Here is a 16,524-nt window from a genome sequence, read left to right on the forward strand (position 1 = left end):
AGGACAGAGAAAGCGTTCTGGGTGAAAGTTTTAAAACGAGGAATTATGATCTTAGACACTTTTCCCCATTTTTACCTTCAAGGCTGCAAGGTGAAAAGTCAAATGAGACACTCTGATTCTTGAAGAGCCAGGTGTCATTTTCCAATGGCACGGAGTGCTTTTGGCTGTGACTATTTGAAATCAAACCACCTGACGGAGTAGTATGTGATAGGGCTTTTCAGTTTTTATCCAGCTGCTGTAAGCTTGTGTACCACATCATTAAAAGCCATAATTTCCAATCTGTAACCACAGATTCTGAACAATTATGAATAACAATAATGGCAAATGTCTCTTTTTTTGGTTGTAATTTATTTAACTTTAGTCAATAAAGTAATCATTGCTGAACATAAGCACATGTTGAAACACGTGTATTTTTATTTTTCTCTTTTGGTAATTTCCATGTAATACTGAAAAGAAAAAAATAACAACCCAAAGCAATGTTATAGAACTGTATTACTTGTTCCTCTAGTGAAACTCTCACGATCTGCTAGCTACTTCAGAATACAGGGAAATCATTAAGATTTCCCTACAGGAAAACATGAAAAATATAAAACTAGTAACTACTGATAGAACTATATAAATAGAGACATAAATGCAGTGAAGAATTGTTAGTTTATTTGTATAGGCAAGGCAACTGAAAGGGAAATAATGTTTTGGGCTAAAAATAAAAAAAACAACAAAAATTTAACACCAGATCTGTGTGATTCGGGGCAAGTTTCTTAATTGCCTCCCAGCCTCTGTTTCATCTGTAATATGCATATAGTAGTGTTACTTACCTGTTTTTGTTTTTCTGTGTAAAATGAGAAATGCTCTGAAAGTATATGATTCTTGATAAATTATGCTTATTTCTTCTTTATGTTTCATCCCTACAGGGACAGCCCACCTGTTGTTCTCATGGCCTTATTAGAAGGGCTATGGGAACGGGTCAGGGTTACAGGATCAACAGCTTCTATCTGCTCATCTGTTTGATTAGGTAGTTAACACTTCACACCACCACAAAATGACCTCTTAGTTAGACAGCAAATTTACAACTGAATTGTATTCAAGCCCTGAAAAGAGAGTCTAGGAATCTGCTACACTGACCTGTAGGACTTCTCTAGAACCTTCCCTTGAATTGTCCGTTACTGACAGCCAAGCATGTGCTGCTGATAACTCTTGCAATTAAAATATTACAAAAGCAAAAGGAGAAAAAAGTTGACAAGGAAAAGTAGTCTTTCCCCTTTAATTGGACCATTTAGCTTGTATGTGATTTAAAGATAACCAGTCTTAGAGCCAATCATTGTAAGATTTAAAATAAGAATGAAATTAATCTGTCTCACTACTTTTTCCTCCAATCTGCTGCAACCAACCTCAAAAACTATTCTTCTGAAATCTAAAGAATTCTAAAATCACCAGATTTTTGTCTAGCAATCTAGAAATGTCAGTGTCTCAAGCACAGTTGCCAAGAGACCACACACACAATCACAGGACTATTAGACTTCAACACTAGGTAGAACCTTTAAAGAATACCCAGTCCAACCTGTGTTTTTGAATCAAGGAAAGTGAGGTCAGAGAAAGTGAGTAATTCACCCAACAGCCCCTCAGTGCCAGAGTCAAGAGAAGATACTGTTTCCTGACTTTATAATCACGTTCCCACCATACTTTGGCACTTCCAAAGGAATGATCTGATCTCTATTATTGGAAAATAAAAATCACTAACTTTGAACATTTTTTAGAGGCATTTCTTCCAAAAGAGCTATTTCTAAAGGCAAACGCCAAACTCAGCCTATTTAGGCAGAGAACACACCACAACAAAGACATTTTCAACGCAATGATGCCAGTCACCACCCTCCGGCATGTGAATATAAATGCCCATATCCAGCACCTATTGTTACTCTAAAAAGTACCAGCGCCAGTGGTCCAAAGTTTTAAGAGATCTCAAAATAGCCACTACTTGGTACTCACCCCCTATACGCCACAGTCCCTTCATTTTGCACACATTATTTTACTTAATCAGAGGTGCTCAAGTAGAAAAATCCTTAAATATCATCTATTCTCTCTACTCGGTGTTTTAACCCTCTCTCTCTACAAATGTAGTGGGCCTGTGTTGCACTCAGCACTTGGATTCCACATCAGGGAAGATATTTTGGCCCTGGTGCTGGGAGTGCTGTCAGCCCATAAACTCCAGCTGTCAACCCTCAGGAGGGGCCCGGGCTGCAGCCACCTCCGCCCCCAGGTCACGCCCCTTCATCCAGATGACCCAGATGACGCTGTGTGAGTATTAAAGGTCTAGATGGTGGGTCAACTTGGAGCTTCGCTAGAGTGGCCATCCTCGTGCTGGGGTTCCCTGTGGTTCCACCAAGTCTGTCACTGGCCTGCACCCAGACTGACTTTTCCTCTTGCCGCTTCTGCCGCCTTCTCCCTTTCACAGGTATTGATTCCGCGGACACTTTTAATGGCTTCCTGCTGGCTAACCTCCATCTGGGTTGGCTTCCCAGAAGAACCCGAGCTCTCAGAGTGCCTCATGAAATGCTGGATGCCTGCCTCAATTTTAATTTCAGATAACGACAACAAAATTTTGTTAGTATAAGTACCTCCCAGGTGTGATGGGGGCACATGTAGGGTAAAAACAAAAACAAATTGTTTATCTGGAATGCATATTTAACAGGGGCTCGTCTTTCTATTGGCAACACCAGGCGACCCTAACCTTATGTGTTCCTGGGAAGAAGCCCCTGAAGTGAGATTCTGAGCTGGGTCTTTCACCACCCTGCTGTAGTGAGGACCCCACTGCTGGTGATAGACTGAGCACCTGTAGCCCCTGGGACAGCAAGGCGGGCCAATCGTTCACTTTTCTTTGGTGGTAAACTGAAATGGTGTGCCGGTGGAAAGGAATACCTTGGCTAAAGTTGTGTATCAGATGTTTGAGAATTTGGAACAACAGACTAACAGGATAATGCAATCAGGTGTGGCTGTTGCTAAATTTGGCCTGCTGGAAATAGATTAGAAAAAGCTGAGAGCAATTAATTGCCAATTGAAAGCATTATGGGAAAGTCCAGGGCGTCCTTAGCTGCATAAGAAAAGGCTCTTGTCTCCTGCAGGAGGGCAGAAAAAGCTGAGCACCAGACTCTGGACTTGGAGATCAGCGTTGAGACGCTCCAACGAAGGTTAAACTCCCAGCAAAAGGTCTGCCATACCAAGGTAAGGGCCTAAACAGGACAAGATTGGGTCCTTGCCATGTGGAATAGGAGGCAGGGGGCCAGCCGCTTCCAAGTTGTAGTTTGTGTAATGTTGTGGCCTTTTAGGAAAAAAAGGGAATTTCAAGGGTGGATTAAATTGAGCTTTTTGGCATATTGTTTTCCATAAAAGGCCTGATATTAAGTATTTTCAACTATATAGACCAATTGTTCTTTGTTGCAACTAAATTCTGCTGTTGTAGCTAAAAACAGACAATCCATAAATGAGGAAGCATAGCTGCGGTCCACTAAAACTGTATTTATGCACATTGAAATTTGAATTTTATGATTTTCACGTCACAAAATGTCTTAAAGAACGTTAAAACAATTCACTGAATAAATTTTAAAGATCCTACTAGCTTTATTCGACAATTCATGAAATGGGCACCATCCAGTCTAGCAGAGAGAATGGAGCTCTGTGGAGCTGCACATAATGACAGACTTTTATAGGCGAAGAAGCAGGACTAAGGAAGTTAGACTAGACAAAAAGCAGGTCGGTTATGGCAAGATTCCTTTAGGGGATGGTCAGGCCTTAGGCTGATCACCTCACTCGTGCTGACCAGGTGATTCTCGACTGACTGATTTAAGAATGCATTTTAGGGAGAGCCAAAACTGTAAATAAAGTAAATTAAATCTTGGTTTGGTGACATGAAGCTTAGTATAAAAGGCTCCATTTTGAGGCTGTTGTCTTGTTTTTAACAAATATAAAAACCATTCTTAGCTTGCAGATGGTACAAACACAGATGGTGGGTGGGATGCAGCCCTCTTCCTCTTTGCTCTTCCTGTTCTAGAATATACTTAGGCTAATATTAACATGTGCTCTAGCTTTCTTTCAGTTCATATTAGCATGCTACATCTTTTTCCATTGTTTTTATTGGTGTGTGTTAAAGTATTTTTTGTGGGCAGCATATGTTTGGGGCTTGCTTTTTCACGCAATCTAGTTCTGCCTTTGAATTGAAGCATTCAAACTAGGGATTCGTAAGCTGCAGCCCTGTGGACTGCCTGTTTTGTAAATGTTTTATTGGGCTGCAGTCACCCTCATGCATTTATATAGGGCCTGTGGCTGCTCTTTTACCACAAAAGTAGAGTTATGTACTTGGGACACAAACTTCATAGCGAGTGAACTTTAAATAATTACTGTTTGGACTTTTTAGAACGCTAGCTAACCTTTGGTTTAAATCCTTTACATTTAGTGCATTTATTGCTAAGGTTTGTTTTAAGTCTACCATCTTGCTATTCTGTCCTCCATGCCCTCTTTTTATGGGGGTGCACAGGGAGTCCTTTGATTGAGTACTTTTTAAAAATAATTTTGTCTATTTCCTTTCTTGGCTCATAATAGTTATAACTTACTGTGTTGTTTGACTTTAGAGTTTATAGTATGTATCTTTATCACAATCTACCTGCAAGTCGTACCCCGCTTTATAGTGTAAACTTTACAATACAGTTCTCTGTTCTCGGTATAAGTTGGATTTTTTTTTTTTTTTTTTAAGAATCCAGATATAAGTAAAATCATACTGCACTCTTTTTCTTTTTTAAACATCCTTGTTTATTTTGTCACAACGTGGGACTTCTCCCCGAAGGTGCAGTGACCATAGTTTTCCTACCACCAAAGTGCCCACAGCCCCCCACCATACCAGCCCCCCACCATACCGCCACACTCCTCGGTGCTCCTCCCCCGCCCTGCCGGGTTCTCTGCTCTCCCTCCCATCCTGACTGTCTCAGATCTACAGTCTGCTTTCTAGGGTCAGTCTTACAGTTTGTCTTTGATCCTTGATTTCTCTAGATTCCACATATAACTGAAACCATCTGTTATTTATCTTTGTTCTTCTGGTTCACTTTGCCTATAATCTTTTCAGTTCCACCCATGTTACTGTAAATGGCATGAGTTTATCTTTTTTGATTGCTGAGTATTCCATTGTGTATATGTACCACATCTTCTTGATTCACTCATCTGTTCTGGGGCATTTAGGTTGTTTCCAACCTTATTGTTTGTGGGGTTTTTTATTTTGTTTTTTTATGGGCCATCCTCTCAGATATGAGGTGGTATCTCATTGTGGTTTTGATCTGCATTTCCCTGATAATCAGTGATGATAAGCATCTTCTCATATGTCTGTAGCTATCTACATGTCTTCTTTGGAAAAATGCATATTCAACCCATTTAGTATAAAAGGTTATTTAGGGTTTTTTTGTTGATTTGTATAAGCTCTTTGTAGATCTTTGATATCAGTCCCTCATCAGATGTATAGTGTGCATATATTTTTTTCATTTAGTAGGGTGTCTCTGTTTTGGTCACTGTCTTCTTTGCTGTAGAGAAACTTTTTTAGTTTAATATAGTCCCATTTGTTTTTGTGTTTGTTTTTTTTTATAAAGAGGCATGTGTTTTTATTTATTTATTTGTTTGTTTATACATGCACTGGGTACAGTCAGAAGCGCGGGAGGGTGAGAGAATTCACCAGAGCCAGAGTGGGGAGCAGAGCAGGCAGAAGGACGGAAGTACACTGCTGAGGGGAGCAACGGGCGGCAGGAGAGGTCTGCGCACCATGTGGGACCCTCCTCTGGTGGCCTGGGAGCAGCCGGGGATCGAACCGGCGCCTCAGAGGTTGCGGGCAGCTTCGCAACCCAGCGCTCAACCACTGTGCCACCGGGGAGGCCCCCCATTTGTTTATTTTTTTCCTTTATTTCCCTTATTCCTGGAGATGGGTCTGCAAATATGTTTCTGAAATTTATGTCATGGAGTGTTTTCTTCTATGCATTTTCTGGTTTCAAGTCTTCCAAATCTTTTACCCATTTTGAGTTGATTTTTGTGGATTGTGTGAGATAATGGTCTACTTTCATTCTTTTGCATGTGGCAGACCAATTTTCCCAGCACCATTTATTGAATAGTCTTTCCTTTGTCATATATTAGTTGTCCATTACTGCGTGGTTTTCCTTCTGGGCTCTCAATTCTGTTACATTGGGCTGTGTGTCTATTTTTGTTCAAGTACCAGCCTGTTTTAATTATTATGGCTTTATAGTATAATTTGAAGTCCAGAAGTGATACCTCCATTTTTTTCCCTTTTTAGTCAAGAGAGGTTTGGCTCTTCGAAGTGTTTTGTGGTTCCATGTAACTTTTACTAATCTTTGTTCTACTTTTTTGAAGAATGCCATTGGAATTTTTATTGGGATTGCATTGAATCTAGAAATTGCTTTGTGTAGGATGGCTGTTTGACAATGTTGATTCTTCCAACCATTTGTGTCTTCTGTTTCTTTTAATGATGTTTTATAATTTTTCTTGTAAAGGTCCTTCATCTCCCTTGTAAGGTATTTAATTATTTTGTGTGAGATTGTAAATGGGGTGGCTTTCTTAATTTCTTCTTCTAGTTCACTATATATAGAATGGCAACTGATTTTTTTTATAAATTTTATTTTTATATTCCCCATACAATTGCAACCCCCTTATTTTGACCCCAATCCTTCCCCTCCCCCTACCCTCCATAGAGTGTCTCTGGTTCATAGTTGTTTGTTGATTTTGATTTTTACTTTCTTATAGTTATTCTGGCAACTGATTTTTGTGTGTTGATTTTGTATCCTGCCACTTTGCTAAACTGGTTTAATGTTTCAGTTAGCTTTTCCATGGAATCTTTGGGTTCACTCTATTATCATATCATATGCAAATAATGATAGCTTTACTTCATTCCCAAATTCGATTCCTTTTATTGGTTGCTCTTGCCTAATTGCTCTTGCTAATACTATTTTGAATAGTAGTGATGAGAGTGCACATCCTTGTCTTGCGCCAGATATTAGTGGAAAGGCTTTCAGTTTTCCACCATTGAGAATGATACTAGCTGTGGATTTAGCCTATCTGGCTTTTACTTTAAGATATGTTCCATTTATCCCCAGTCTTTCAAGTGTTTTCATTATAAATGGATGCTGAATCTTATCAAATGCTTTCTTGGCATCTATTGATATTATGTGGTTTTTTTCTCTCCTTTTTGTTGATGTGTTATTTTATATTGATTGATTTTTTCAGATGTTGAACCATCCTGATGTTACTGGTATAAATCCCACTTGGTCATGGTGTATAATCTTTTAATGCATTGTTGATTCAGTTTGCTCAGATTTTATTGAGGATTTTTGTGTCTGTGTTCATTAGGGAGATTGGTCTGCAGTTTTCTGTCTTTGTGCTAGCTCTCTTTAGTTTTGATATTAGAGTAATGTTGGCCTCATAAAATGTGTTTGGAAGAATTCCTCCTTTCTTGATTTTTTTTTTTTTTTTTTTTGAAAAAGTCTGATCAGGATAGGTATTAGTTTGTGTTTGAAGGTTTGGCAGAACTCACATGTGAGCCATATGGCCCTGGACTTTTGTTTTTTTGGGAGAGTTTTGATTGCTCTTTCAAGTTCCTTGTTGTAATTGGTTTGTGCAGGTTTTTCTTCCCTATTCAGTCATGGATAATTTTATAATACTAATAATCTGCCCATTTCATCTAGGATTTTGTTTGCATATAAATGCTGATTTTGTTGCATATAATTGATTGATTTTGTTTGCATATAAATGTTTATAGTAATCACTTATTAGCCTCTGAATTTCTGCTGTGTCTGTTGTAACTTCTTTCATTTTTGATCCTATATATTTGAGCTTTCTCCTGTGGTTTCTTAGTATTCCTAGCTAAAGGTTTGTCTATTTTCAAAGAACCAGCTTTTGGTTTCATTGATCTTTTGAATTATCTTTTTTTATTTCTATTTCATTTATTTCTGCTCTTCTATTTCTTTATTAGCCTTTGGATTTTTTTGTTTTTTTCTACTTCCTTGAGATGGGAAACAAGGTTGGTTGTTTGGGCTCTTTATAGTGTCTTAATGTGGGCCTGTATTGCTATATGCTTACCTTTTAGAACTGCTTTTGCTACATCCCATACATTCTGAAAGGTTATTTCTTCATTGTCATTTGCTTCAAGGTATTTTTTGATTTTTCTTTAATTTCCTCATTAACCCAGTGGTTGTTCAGTAGTGTATTAATCAGTTTCCATGTGTGTATTATTCAGTTTCCATTAAAGTTGTTTTCTTTTTGTAGTTGATTTCTAGCTTGATACCTTTATGGTCAGGGATGATATTTGGCATGATTTCTATCTTTATGAATTTGTTGATGTTCATCTTGTGACCCAATGTGCAGTCAATTCTAGGGAATGACCCATGTGCACTTGGGAAAAATGTGTATTCAGCTTTTGTCTGGCTCTTTGTTTAGGGCGACTGTCTCCTTATTTACTTTCTGTCTTGTTGATCTGTCCATTGGTAAGAGTGGGGTATTGAAGTCTCCACCCATGTATGTATTTTCTCCAATGTCTTTTCAAATTTGACAGTAGTTGTCTAATGTATTTTGGTGCTCCTTTATTTGGTGAGTATATATTGATGAGTGTTATCCTGTTGTATTCCCTAGATTATTATACAGTGCTCATCCCTGTCTCTTACTATCTTTTAAAACTGGAAACCTATTTTGTTTAATATAAGTATGGGTGTTTCTGTTTTCCTTTGGGTGCCATTTGCTTGCAGGATTGTTTTCCATCCCTTTACTTTCAATCTGTTTGTCCTTGGTGTGTAGGTGTTTCCTGCAGGCAGCAGAAGGTTGGATTCTGTTTCTTAATCCGGCTATATACTGTGTCTTTTTTTAACTATATAAAAATTTTATGGCAATATTAAGTTTTATTTATAGATATTTTACATCATTGTTCATTTTTGCACAGTTTGCTTTCTCCTCTCAGATGTTGTCCCCTTAAAATTCCCATCACCAATTCACCTTTAGTCCCTTGTGCTCTTCCCTCCTGTTTTGATCCCTTCTCTCCCCTGTGGAATGTCGCTGATTTAGTTGCCTGTTAACTTTGTGGGATTTTTTAATTATTCTTTTCTTGATCTGTTATTTGGCTCCCTATATTCCTGCTATAAGTGAAACCATCCAATATTTTTCTTTTTCCTTCTGGCTTATTTCCCTGAGCATAATCCCTTCCAGCTCCATCCATGTTGCTGCAAATGGCATTAGTTTATCTTTTTGATGGCTAAATAGTTTTCCATTGTGTACATATACCACATCTTCTTGATTGGCCATATATTTTTGGGCATTTGGGTTGTTTCCAAGTCTTAACTATTGTAAATAGTGCTGCAATAAACATGGGGGTGCAGGTATCCTTTTAAGTTAATGTTTTTGTGTCCTTTGGATAGATTCCTAGGAGTGGAACTCCTGGGTCATGTGGTAGCTCCATTGTTAGTAGTTTAGGAACCTCCATGATCATAGTGGTTGGACCAGTTTGCATTCCCACCAGCAGTGTAGGAGAGTTCCTTTTCCTTCACAATCCTCCCCAACATTTGTTGTTGCCTGTTTTTTTAATGTTTGCCACTCTCACTGGTGTAAAGTGGTATTTCATTGGTTTTGATTTGCATTTTCCTGATTATAAGTGAGGTTCAACGTTTTCATATACCTGTTGGCCATTTGCAATTCCTCTTTGGAGAGGTGTCTTTTTAGTTCTTCTGCCCATTTTTTTTGACTGTTTACTTTGTTTTTCTTGTCCTGTGAGCTCTTCATAGATCTTTATGATCAGTCACTTATCAGTTGTATTGTGTGCAAAAATTTTCTCCCAATCAGTAAGGTGTCTCCGTGTTTTGGTTAGTGTCTCTTTTGCTGTGCAGAACCTTCTGAGTTTTATGTAATCATGGTGGTTTATCTTTTCTTTCACTTTCTTTGCTTTGGGGGATGTATCTTTAAAGATGTTACTGAGATGTATGTCGTGTAGTGTTTTGCCTGTATTTTCTTCTATATATTTTATGGTCTCAGGTCTTAAATTCAAGTCGTTTATCCATTTTGAGTTGGTTTTTCTGCATGGTGTGAGGTAGTAGTCTAGCTTCATTCTTTTGCATGTAGCAGTCCAGTTTTCCCAGCACTATTTGTTGAACAAACTGTCCTTGTTCCACTGCATATTCTTTGCTCCTTTGTCAAAGATTAATTGTCCATAAATATGTGGGTTTATTTCTGGGTTTCTATTCAATTCCACTGGTCTGTGTGTTTTTGTTCCAGTACCATACTATTTTAATTATTATGCTTTGTAGTATAGTTTGAAATAAGGGAGTGTGACACCTCCATTCTATCTTTTTAGTCAGGAGACCTTTGGCTATTCGAGGCTTTTTGTGGCTCCATATGAATTTCATCAATATTTGTTCTATTTCTTTGAATAATGTCATTGAAATTTTTATCAGAATAGCATTGAATCTGTAAATTGCTCACAGTAGGATGACCACTTTAATATTAATTCCTCCAATCCATGAGCAAGGGATGACTTTCCATTTCTTTGTGTCTTCGGTTTTTTTTTGTTTGTTTGTTTTGTTTTGTTTTAAGATTGATTATTTATTTATACAAAGCACTGGGTACAGTCAGAAGCGCGGGAGGGTGAGAGAATTCACCAGAGCAGAGAGTAGAACAGGCAGAGTGACAAACTACACTGCTGAGGGGAGCAGTGGGTGGCAGGAGAGGTCTGCACGCCATGCAGGACCCTCGCTGGTGGCCGGGGATTGAACCGGTGCTGCAGAGGCTGCGGGCAGCTTTGCAACCCAGCGCTCAACTGCTGAGCCACCAGGGAAGCCCACTTCTTCTGTTTTTTTAAACAATGTTTTATAATTTTCTTTATATAAGTAACTCACCACCTTTGTTAGGTTTATTCACAGGTATTTGGGGTTTTTTGTTTGTTTCCATAGTAAATGGGATGTTTTCTTGATTTTCTTCTTCAGATTGATTGTTTACACATAGGCTACTGATTTTTGTGTGTTGATTTTGTATCCTGCTACTTTACTAAATTGTTTTATTAATTACTTTGTGGCATGATTAGGGTTCTCTATATTAAATCATCTGCAAAGAGTAGTAGTTTTACTACTTCTAACCCTGTTTGGATTCCTTGGATGTCTTTCTCTTGTCTTATTGCTCTGGCTAGGACTTCCAGTATTATATTGAAAAGCAGTGGTGAGAGTGGACATCCTTGTCTTGTTCCAGATCTTAAGGGAAAGTCTTGCAGCTTTTCACTGTTGAGAATAATAATGGCTGTAGGTTTGCCGTATATGGCTTTATATGTTAAGGTATGTTCCTTCTATCCCGAGAATTTCAAGGGCCTTAATCATAAATGGATGTTGAACTTGGTGAAATGCTTTCTCAGCATCTATTGATATGATTATATGGTTTTGATTTTTCTTATTGTTTGAACCATCCATATGTCCCTGGAATAAATCCCACTTGTTCATGGTGTGTTATCTTTTTGATGCATTGTTGGATTCTGATGGCTAGGATTTTATTGAGGATTTTTGGATCTGTATTCATTAGAGAGATTGGTCTGTAGTTTTCTTTCTTGTGTTTTCTTTGGTTTTGGTATTAGTATAATTTTGATTTCATAAAACATATTTGTCAGTATTCCTTCCTTCTCAAATTTTTGAAAGAGTTTGTGTAGGATAGGCACTAGTTCATTTCTGAATGTTAGAATTCACTTGTGAAGCTGTCTGGTCCTGGGATTTTGTTTTGGGGGAGGGTTTTGATTACTGTTTCAATTTCAGTGCTTGCAATTGGTCTGTTTACGTGTTCTATTTCTTCTATATCTAGCTTTGGATGATTGTATAGTTCTAGGAATTTGTATCTTCTAAATTGTTGAACTTGTTTGCATATAACTGTTCATAGTAATCTCTGATTATTCTTTTGATTTCTGCTGTAATTTCTCCTTTTTTATTTATTATTCTATTTATTTGTGTTTTCTCCTGTTTGTTCTTTGTGATTCTGGCTAGAAGTTTGTCTATTTTATATTTTTGAAGAACCAATGTTTGATTTCATTGATATTTTGGATTGTTTTTTTAATTTCTATTTTGTTTATTTCTACTTTGATTTTTATTGTTTCCTTCCTCCTATTGGCTTATGGGTTTTTTTTTTTTTTTTTGTTGTTGTTGTTCTTTTTCTATATACTGTCTTTTTATTGGTGAGTTCAGACCACTAACTTTAACAGTGATTATTCACACACAAGTGACATTGCCATATTGTTCCTAGCTCTGTGGCTCCATTTAATTCCTTAGTTCTTTGTGTTGGTTCCCCTTTCTAGTTTAGCTCCCAAGACTTCTCTTAATATTTCTTGAGGGGGTGGTTAATGGATGCAGATACCTAAGCTTTTTTTTAAGAAGGTTCTTATCTTTCTCGCATACAGGAAAGAGAGCCTTGCAGAATAAAGTACTCTTGGCTGGCTTTTTTTTCTTGGAATATTTTGAATAGTTCATTCTGTTCTCTTCTTGCCCTAGTGGTTCTTTAGAGAGATCTAATGTTAGTTTAATTGGTGTTCCTTTATAGGTTATCTGTTTCTTTCACCTCATCAACTTCATTATTTTTTCTTTGTCTTGGGCCCTTGGGAGTTTTACTGTCAGGTGTCTTGGTGTATTTCTTCCTTTCATCTGAGTATCTAGGTGTTAATTTTGCAGCTTGTATATTTATATTCATTTCCTTCTCCAAGTTTGGGGAGTTCTCCTCCACTATTTCCCTAAAGAGCTTCTCAGTTCCCTTGTCTCACTCTTCCTCTTTCTGGGATTTCCTATGATTCTTATATTTCCTTTCCTCATGGTGTCAATTCTCGAAGTATCGCTTCATTTCTCCCCTTTGTTTCTCTTTCCTTTCTCTTTTTCATCTTTGAGATCACTGTTTTATTCTTCCATTTAATTTCTTTTACTTCCATGGCTTTCTCCACTCAAAGTTTCTTCACTGTTTCTTTACAGTGAAAGAAACTAGGGCCTCCCTGGTGGGTTAAAGACACAGCAGTAGCACCATATCACCAGCCACTGCAGCATGAGCTCGATCCCGGGCGGGCCAGGAGCTAACCCACATGGCTCAGCAGACCTCAACTGTTTCTTCCGCTTCTCCTCTCAGCAGTGTATTCAGTCAATCTGCCTGTTCTGCTCCCCACTCTGGCAAATTTTCGTTTTTAATAGCTGCGTAGTATTTCATTGTATAAATATACAACCTCTAAAGCAACTCATCTGTTATTGAGCATTTACATTGCTTCCATAACTTAACTATTGTAAATAGTGCTGCAATGAGCAAAGGAGCTCATATTTTGCTGCAATTTAGTGTTTTTGCATTAAATAGATACCTAGGGGTGTTTGCTGAAGCATCTTCATATTGTTATGCTTAGTGGCTGGACAGATCTACGTTCCCATCAGTAGTGCTCAGAGGTTCCTTTTTCTCCACATCCTCGCCAACAGTGTTGTTTCTAGTCTTTTTGATGTAGGTCATTCTCTACAGGTGTGAGATGATATTGTGGTTTTGATTTGCACTGTGACAGGTGATAATGAACATTTTATTGAAGACACTGTTCTTTTATTGTATATTATTGGATGCTTTGTAATAAATTGATCACATATAGTCAATAAGTCCGTATGTATGGATATATTTCTTGGTAGTCTGTTCTGTTCCATAGATCTATATATCATTTTATGTGAAAACCAGACTACTTTAATTCCTACAGCTTATAGTATGAAATTAGGAAGTGTAAAACTTCCACCTTTTTCTTCTTCTCAAGATTGCTTTGGCTATTTGATGTCTTTTGTCTCTTTTACATACAAATTTTAAATTGTTTTTCTATTTCTGTAAAAAGTGCTAATGAAATATTTAACAGAGATTGCATTGAATCTATATTTAACTTTGGGGAAAATGGACATTTTAACAACATCCTTTTAGTCTATAAGCACAGATTAGCTTTCCATTTGTGTCTTCAGTAGCTTTCATCAGTGTTTTATAGTTTTCAGTATACAGGTCTTTCACCTCTTTGGTCAAATTGTAAATGGAACTGTTTCTTTAATTTCTCTTACATTTTATTTTTAGTGTAGAGAAATGCAAAAATTATTTTTGTATACTGATTCTATAAGCTAACTCCAGACAGTCTTTTTCATAGCATCTTTAGGATTTTCAACATAAAATATGTCAACTGCAATAAAGACAGTTTACACTTCTTTCTTCTTGATCCGAGTAATTTTTTTCTTGTCTAACTGCTCTGAATAGACTTAAATACTAAGCTGAATAAAAGGGACCAGAGTGAGAATCTATATCTTGTTCTGAATCTTAGAGGAAATGTTTTTGGTTTTCTGCAAGTGATTATGATGGTAGTTGTTGCCTTGTCATATATGGCCTGCATTATGTTACGGTATACCCCTAGGGCTACACTCAGTTTATTGAGAAATTTTATCAAATGGCCATTGAATCTTTTTCAGCTGCTTTTTCTGCACTTAGAGGATCATATAATTTTCATCAACTTTATTAACATTGTAATTGAAAATTGATCAATTTGCAGATATTAAACTGTCCTTGCATACCTGGAATGGATACAACTTGGTTAGTGTAAATGATCCTTTCATTATATTGTTGAAGGAAGTTTGCTAAGATTTTAAAGATTTTTATGTCTATATTCATCAGGAATATTTGCCTACATTTATCTTGTAGTACCCTTCTCTGGTTGTGGTATCAGGGCAATGCTGGCTGTATATAAGAAGATTGGAGAGTTTGAGAAGAATATTTCACCTTCATTTTTGTAACACATTTTTCACTGAGAGAGGAATTGCAGGTTGATAGTGGAGCAACATCTTTAAAGTCTTGGAAAAGAAAAAAGCATTTGTTTTTTCCTAGTATATGTTAACCAATTATAATAGTTTCAAGTATATAACAATGATTTGCTATCTGAATACATCAAGTGATCACCACATTAAGTCTAGTTAACATCAGTCACCATACAAAGCTAATTTTTTTTTTAAAGGTTTACTTATGCATCCAAGAGCTGGGGTACAGGCCAGAGATGTGGGAGGTGAGAGGTCCCACCAGAGACAGAATGGGGAACAGAACAGGCAGACTGACTGACACAGACTGCTGAGGGGAGCCAGCAGGCAAGACAGGAGAGGTCTGCCTCGCCATGTGGGTTTCTCCCTGGCAGGCCAGGGATCGAACTCATGCTGCAGAGGCTGTGGATTGCTTCATAGTGTGGTGCTTAACCCCTTGTGCCACCAGAGAGGCCCAAAGCTAATATAATAGTATTGATTTATCCCCTGTGCTGTATGCCCATGACTTATGACCAGAATTTTTTATTTCATGAGCCCTTATACCCATTTCATGGTCTTACATCTCATCCCTCTGGCAACCATCAATTCTTTACATCTGAGTCTATTTGTGTGTTTGCCATTTTTTCTTTTTCTTTTTTTTTTTTTTTTTTACTGTCATCAGCACTTTTTATTTTATTTTTTTTTTGCAGGTCTTTTATTGGGGTTCACCAGACATATGGCAGGCAGGGGTGCTGGGGGGCCGGGAGGCTGGCAGTCCTCCCAGCCCTCAGCAAATCCTCACTCTATCTGGGCTCTCTGGTGTTCTCTGCTTCTGCTTCTCATGGTTCTCTTTCGGCTTCTGCTTCGGCTTCTCCTGGTGTCCCCTTGACGCTGCCCTTAAAAAGCACAGTCTTAGCGCAGGTGTACCCACTTCAGGTGCCCGCCATCAGGCACGCATTCAGGATCACAGGGTTCCCCCATCTATCCTGATGGCGGGAGGGCAGAAAAGCCTGATTTTTCTTTACCCTACACCAACTAATTTAAAAATTAGTTGCATCTGTTTATTTATTTATTTTTTTTAAATAATTTTATTTTTATATTCCCCCATACAACTGCACATGCCCCATTCTGACCCCAATCCCTCCCCTCCCGGCCCCCACCCCCCTAAAAGTGTCTCTGGTTCATATTTTTTTGTTGATTTTGATTTTCACTTTCTTATAGTTATTCATTTTCCTGGTCCCTTATTTAAGTTTTCTAGATTCCTGCTATGAGTGAGACCATCCGGTATTTTTCTTTTTCTTTTTGGCTTATTTCGCTGAGCATGATCCCTTCCAGCGCCATCCATGTTGCTGCAAATTGCATGTGTTTATCTTTTTTGAATGCTGAGTAATATTCCATGGTGTATATGTACCACATCTTCTTGATCCAGTCATCTATTTTTGGGCATTTGGGCTGTTTCCAAAGCTGGGCTATTGTAAATAGTGCTGCTATAAACATAGGGGTGCAGGTGTTCTTTGGAATGGATGTTTCTGTGTCCTTTGGGTAAATACCTAGGAGTGGAATTGCTGGATCATATGCCATTTTTTCTTTAAGATTTATTTTTATACAAGAGCTGGGGTACAGGCCAGAGGCGCGGGAGGGTGAGAGAATTCACCAGAGACAAAGCGGGGAGCAGAACAGGCAGATGACCGAAATACACTGCTGAGAGGAGTGGTGG

This window comes from Talpa europaea (genome assembly GCF_964194135.1).
Source record: "Talpa europaea genome assembly, chromosome: 8".
NCBI lineage: Eukaryota > Metazoa > Chordata > Mammalia > Eulipotyphla > Talpidae > Talpa > Talpa europaea.